The sequence below is a fragment of the Stigmatopora argus genome, unplaced genomic scaffold (genome assembly GCF_051989625.1).
Source record: "Stigmatopora argus isolate UIUO_Sarg unplaced genomic scaffold, RoL_Sarg_1.0 HiC_scaffold_53, whole genome shotgun sequence".
NCBI classification, from domain to species: Eukaryota; Metazoa; Chordata; class Actinopteri; order Syngnathiformes; family Syngnathidae; genus Stigmatopora; species Stigmatopora argus.
Window position 1 is genome coordinate 250,661 of NW_027520067.1, and position 6,840 is coordinate 257,500.

Sequence of the window (6,840 nt, forward strand, 5' to 3'; positions counted from 1 at the left end):
CGGATTTTTTCTAAGTGTGAAGGGGCTTAGAAAAATCCATATCCGCTCGTGTGTCACTATCCTCGGATAAGCTCGTGATAAGACCCCGCAGATGTGTGTGGTGCTCACACTTGGAAAAATTTCTGGAGCTCGAAATTTCAGCGGGGCAAAACAAACCCATATCCGCCCTTGTGAGCCTATCGTCGGATAGGCTCGAGGGAAACACCGTTGATGTGTGTGGTGCTCACACTTTGAAAAATTTCTGGAGCTCGGGAACTCAGCGGGGGCTTCAGCAACCCATATCCGCTCATGTGTCACTATCCTCGGACATGCACTGTGAAAAACACCGTTGATGTGTGTGGAGCTCGGACTTAGAAAAATTTCCGGAGCTCAGAAATTCAGCGGGGCATCAGCCAGCTCAATCCGCTCATGTGTCACTATCCTCGGACATGCACTGTGAAAAAGACCGTTGAAGTGTGTGGTGCTCACACTTAGAAAAATTTCTGGAGCTCAGAAATTCAGCGGGGCATCATCCAGCTCAATCCGCTCATGTGTCACTATCCTCGGACATGCACTGTGAAAAACACCGTTGATGTGTGTGGAGCTCGGACTTAGAAAAATTTCTGGAGCTCAGAAATTCAGCGGGGCATCAGCCAGCTCAATCCGCTCATGTGTCACTATCCTCGGACATGCACTGTGAAAAAGCCCGTTGAAGTGTGTGGTGCTCACACTTAGAAAAATTTCTGGAGCTCAGAAATTCAGCGGGGCATCAGCCAGCTCAATCCGCTCATGTGTCACTATCCTCGGACAAGCACTGTGAAAAACACCGTTGATGTGTGTGGAGCTCGGACTTAGAAAAATTTCTGGAGCTCAGAAATTCAGCGGGGCATCAGCCAGCTCAATCCGCTCATGTGTCACTATCCTCGGACAAGCACTGTGAAAAACACCGTTGATGTGTATGGAGCTCGGACTTAGAAAAATTTCTGGAGCTCAGAAATTCAGCGGGGCATCAGCCAGCTCAATCCGCTCATGTGTCACTATCCTCGGACAAGCACTGTGAAAAACACCGTTGATGTGTGTGGAGCTCGGACTTAGAAAAATTTCTGGAGGTCAGAAATTCAGCGGGGCATCAGCCAGCTCAATCCGCTCATGTGTCACTATCCTCGGACATGCACTGTGAAAAACACCGTTGATGTGTGTGGAGCTCGGACTTAGAAAAATTTCTGGAGCTCAGAAATTCAGCGGGGCATCAGCCAACCCAATCCGCTCATGTGTCACTATCCTCGGACATGCACTGTGAAAAACACCGTTAATGTGTGTGGAGCTCGGACTTAGAAAAATTTCTGGAGCTCAGAAATTCAGCGGGGCATCAGCCAACCCAATCCGCTCATGTGTCACTATCCTCGGACATGCACTGTGAAAAACACCGTTGATGTGTGTGGAGCTCGGACTTAGAAAAATTTCTGGAGGTCAGAAATTCAGCGGGGCATCAGCCAGCTCAATCCGCTCATGTGTCACTATCCTCGGACATGCACTGTGAAAAAGCCCGTTGAAGTGTGTGGTGCTCACACTTAGAAAAAAATCTGGAGCTCAGGCTTTCAGCGAGACATTACAAACCCATATCCGCCCTTGTGAGCCTATCGTCGGATAAGGCTCGAGGGAAACACCGTTGATGTGTGTGGTGCTCACACTTAGAAAAAATTCTGGAGCTCAGGATTTCAGCGGGGCATCAGCCAACCCAATCCGCTCACGGTGCACTATTCTCGGATCGACTCGGGGCGAACCCCCGCCGAATTTCAAAGTGCCGAAACTCGAAAAATATATGGAGCTCGACGATGAAACCTGATATCTGTCGATAATATCCGCCCAAGAAGCACTATTCCCGGGGAGAAAGTCCTCAGATGCCCGTGAAGACCGGTGGGATATAATTTGCCTACTCGTGCAAAATCCGGTGGTCTGCAAAAAGCCTTCGGCAAGTATATAGGGAGAGGAAATTTTTGAAGGTGAGCTCCGGGCTGCGAACCGACCCTAACCTCTCCCGGGGTCCAGGTAGATCACCCTATGTTCGGACAACGTTGGCAAGGTGTTGGGGTGTCCGAGGGTGGTCCTCCTGATTTTTAACGATTTTTTTTCTAAGTCCTACGGGACTTAGAAAAATTTTCGTGTTTTTTAAGCGGATTTTTTCTAAGTGTGAAGGGGCTTAGAAAAATCCATATCCGCTCGTGTGTCACTATCCTCGGATAAGCTCGTGATAAGACCCCGCAGATGTGTGTGGTGCTCACACTTGGAAAAATTTCTGGAGCTCGAAATTTCAGCGGGGCATAACAAACCCATATCCGCCCTTGTGAGCCTATCGTCGGATAGGCTCGAGGGAAACACCGTTGATGTGTGTGGTGCTCACACTTGCGAGGCTTTGGCAACCCATATCCGCTCATGTGAGCCTATCTTCGGATAGGCTCGGGGGAAAAGACCGTTGATGTGTGTGGTGCTCACACTTAGAAAAATTTCTGGAGGTCAGAAATTCAGCGGAGCATCAGCTTGCTCAATCCGCCCATGTGTCACTATCCTCGGACAGGCATGTTGGAAAACACCGTTGATGTGTGTGGTGCTCACACTTAGAAAAATTTCTGGAGCTCGGGAACTCAGCGGGGGCTTCAGCAACCCATATCCGCTCATGTGAGCCTATCTTCGGATATGCTCGGTGGAAAAGACCGTTGATGTGTGTGGTGCTCACACTTAGAAAAATTTCTGGAGCTCAGAAATTCAGCGGAGCATCAGCCAGCTCAATCCGCTCATGTGTCACTATCCTCGGACATGCACCGTGAAAAAGACCGTTGATGTGTGTGGTGCTCACACTTAGAAAAAATTCTGGAGCTCGGGAACTCAGCGGGAGCTTCAGCAACCCATATCCGCTCATGTGAGCCTATCTTCGGATAGGCTCAGGGGAAAAGACCGTTGATGTGTGTGGTGCTCACACTTAGAAAAATTTCTGGAGCTCGGGAACTCAGCGGGAGCTTCAGCAACCCATATCCGCTCATGTGAGCCTATCTTCGGATAGGCTCGGGGGAAAAGACCGTTGATGTGTGTGGTGCTCACACTTAGAAAAATTTCTGGAGCTCGGGAACTCAGCGGGAGCTTCAGCAACCCATATCCGCTCATGTGAGCCTATCTTCGGATAGGCTCGGGGGAAAAGACCGTTGATGTGTGTGGTGCTCACACTTAGAAAAATTTCTGGAGCTCGGGAACTCAGCGGGAGCTTCAGCAACCCATATCCGCTCATGTGAGCATATCCTCGGATAGGCTCGGGGAAAAACCCCGCCGAAGTGTGTGGTGCTCACACTTAGAAAAATTTCTGGAGCTCAGGATTTCAGCGGGGCATCAGCCGACCCAATCCGCTCATGTGTCACTATCCTCGGACAGGCATGTTGGAAAACACCGTTGATGTGTGTGGTGCTCACACTTAGAAAAATTTCTGGAGCTCAGGATTTCAGCGAGACATTACAAACCCATATCCGCCCTTGTGAGCCTATCGTCGGATAGGCTCGAGGGAAACACCGTTGATGTGTGTGGTGCTCACACTTAGAAAAAATTCTGGAGCTCAGAATTTCAGCGGGGCAAAACAAACCCATATCCGCCCTTGTGAGCCTATCGTCGGATAGGCTCGAGGGAAACACCGTTGATGTGTGTGGTGCTCACACTTAGAAAAAATTCTGGAGCTCAGGATTTCAGCGGGGCATCAGCCGACCCAATCCGCTCACGTGTCACTATCCTCGGATAGGCATGTTGGAAAACACCGTTGATGTGTGTGGTGCTCACACTTAGAAAAAATTCTGGAGCTCAGGATTTCAGCGGGGCATCAGCCGACCCAATCCGCTCATGTGTCACTATCCTCGGACAGGCATGTTGGAAAACACCGTTGATGTGTGTGGTGCTCACACTTAGAAAAAATTTGAGAAAAATCTCTGGAGCTCAGGATTTCAGCGAGCAATTCCAAACCCATATCCGCTCATGTGAGCCTATCCTCGGATAGGCTCGGGGAAAAACCCCGCCGAAATGTGTGGTGCTCACACTTAGAAAAATTTCTGGAGGTCAGAAATTCAGCGGGGCATCAGCCAGCCCAATCCGCTCATGTGTCACTATCCTCGGACATGCACTGTGAAAAAGACCGTTGAAGTGTGTGGTGCTCACACTTAGAAAAATTTCTGGAGCTCAGGTTTTCAGCGGGGCATCAGCCGACCCAATCCGCTCATGTGTCACTATCCTCGGACAGGCATGTTGGAAAACCCCGTTGATGTGTGTGGTGCTCACACTTAGAAAAATTTTCTGAGAAAAATCTCTGGAGCTCAGGATTTCAGCGAGCCATTCCAAACCCATATCCGCTCATGTGAGCCTATCCTCGGATAGGCTCGGGGAAAAACCCCGCCGAAGTGTGTGGTGCTCACACTTAGAAAAATTTCTGGAGGTCAGAAATTCAGCGGGGCATCAGCCAGCCCAATCCGCTCATGTGTCACTATCCTCGGACATGCACTGTGAAAAAGACCGTTGAAGTGTGTGGTGCTCACACTTAGAAAAATTTCTGGAGCTCAGGTTTTCAGCGGGGCATCAGCCAACCCAATCCGCTCATGTGTCACTATCCTCGGATAGGCATGTTGGAAAACACCGTTGATGTGTGTGGTGCTCACACTTAGAAAAATTTCTGGAGCTCAGGCTTTCAGCGAGGCAATACAAACCCATATCCGCCCTCGTGAGCCTATCCTCGGATAGGCTCGAGGGAAAACACCGTTGATGTGTGTGGTGCTCACACTTAGAAAAATTTTCAGAGAAAAATCTCTGGAGCTCGTGATTTTCAGCGAGCCATTACAAACCCATATCCGCTCATGTGAGCCTATCCTCGGATAGGCTCGAGGAAAAACCCCGCTGATTTTTATGGTGCTCGCATGATTTGGGTCTACCAGGGCATTCACGTGGGTCTACCCCATGCTCGAAACTGGGTCTACCCCATAATATAACTTGGGTCTACCAGGAGAGCGAATTTGGGTCTACCAAATGTAAGGGGATATAACTCACCTACTCATGCAAAATCCGGTGGTCTGCAGAAACCCTTCGGCAAGATTATAGGGAGAGAAAAATTTTGAATGTGAGCTCCAGGCTGCGAACCGACCCTCCGCTCTCCCGGGGTCCAGGTAGATCACCCTATGTTCGGACAACGTTTGCAAGGTGTTGGGGTGTCCGAGGGTGGTCCTCCTGATTTTAACGAATTTTTTCTAAGTGTGAAGGGACTTAGAAAATTTTCGACAAGTGAGAGTGGCGAACTCACTAAGGCGGTCGTAACCGTCTACACCAGTCCGACGATGGTGTGCTATTCAGGGATAACTGATAACACGGGGTGGGTCCTGACCCGGAACAGGCACTCGGACTTAGAAAAATTTTGACAAGTGAGAGTGGCGAACTCACTAAGGCGGTCGTAACCGTCTACACCAGTCCGACGATGGTGTGCTATTCAGGGATAACTGATAACACGGGGTGGGTCCTGACCCGGAACAGGCACACGGACTTAGAAAAATTTTGACAAGTGAGAATGGCGAACTCACTAAGGCGGTCGTAACCGTCTACACCAATCCGACAATGGTGTGCTATTCAGGGATAAATGATAACACGGGGTGGGTCCTGACCCGGAACAGGCACACGGACTTAGAAAAATTTTGACAAGTGAGAGTGGTGAACTCACTAAGGCGGTCGTAACCGTCTACACCAATCCGACAATGGTGTGCTATTCAGGGATAAATGATAACACGGGGTGGGTCCTGACCCGGAACAGGCACACGGACTTAGAAAAATTTTGACAAGTGAGAGTGGCGAACTCACTAAGGCGGTCGTAACCGTCTACACCAATCCGACAATGGTGTGTTATTCAGGGATAAATGATAACACGGGGTGGGTCCTGACCCGGAACAGGCACACGGACTTAGAAAAATTTTGACAAGTGAGAGTGGTTAACTCACTAAGGCGGTCGTAACCGTCTACACCAATCCGACAATGGTGTGTTATTCAGGGATAAATGATAACACGGGGTGGGTCCTGACCCGGAACAGGCACACGGACTTAGAAAAATTTTGACAAGTGAGAGTGGCGAACTCACTAAGGCGGTCGTAACCGTCTACACCAATCCGACAATGGTGTGCTATTCAGGGATAAATGATAACACGGGGTGGGTCCTGACCCGGAACAGGCACACGGACTTAGAAAAATTTTGACAAGTGAGAGTGGCGAACTCACTAAGGCGGTCGTAACCGTCTACACCAATCCGACAATGGTGTGCTATTCAGGGATAAATGATAACACGGGGTGGGTCCTGACCCGGAACAGGCACACGGACTTAGAAAAATTTTGACAAGTGAGAGTGGCGAACTCACTAAGGCGGTCGTAACCGTCTACACCAATCCGACAATGGTGTGTTATTCAGGGATAAATGATAACACGGGGTGGGTCCTGACCCGGAACAGGCACACGGACTTGGACATGGAACTGAGCTGGGAACTAAGCTGGGAACTGGCGGAATCATAAACGAAATTTGGTGGAGTCTGACATGGAACGGAGCTTGGGAACTGGCGAAATCGAACGAGGTGGGACCTGACCTAGCAACAGGCACAAGGACTTGGACATGGAACTGAGCTGGGAACTAAGCTGGGAACTGGCGGAATCATAAACGAAATTTGGTGGAGTCTGACATGGAACGGAGCTTGGGAACTGGCGAAATCGAACGAGGTGGGACCTGACCTAGCAACAGGCACAAGGACTTGGACATGGAACTGAGCTGGGAACTAAGCTGGGAACTGGCGGAATCATAAACGAAATTTGGTG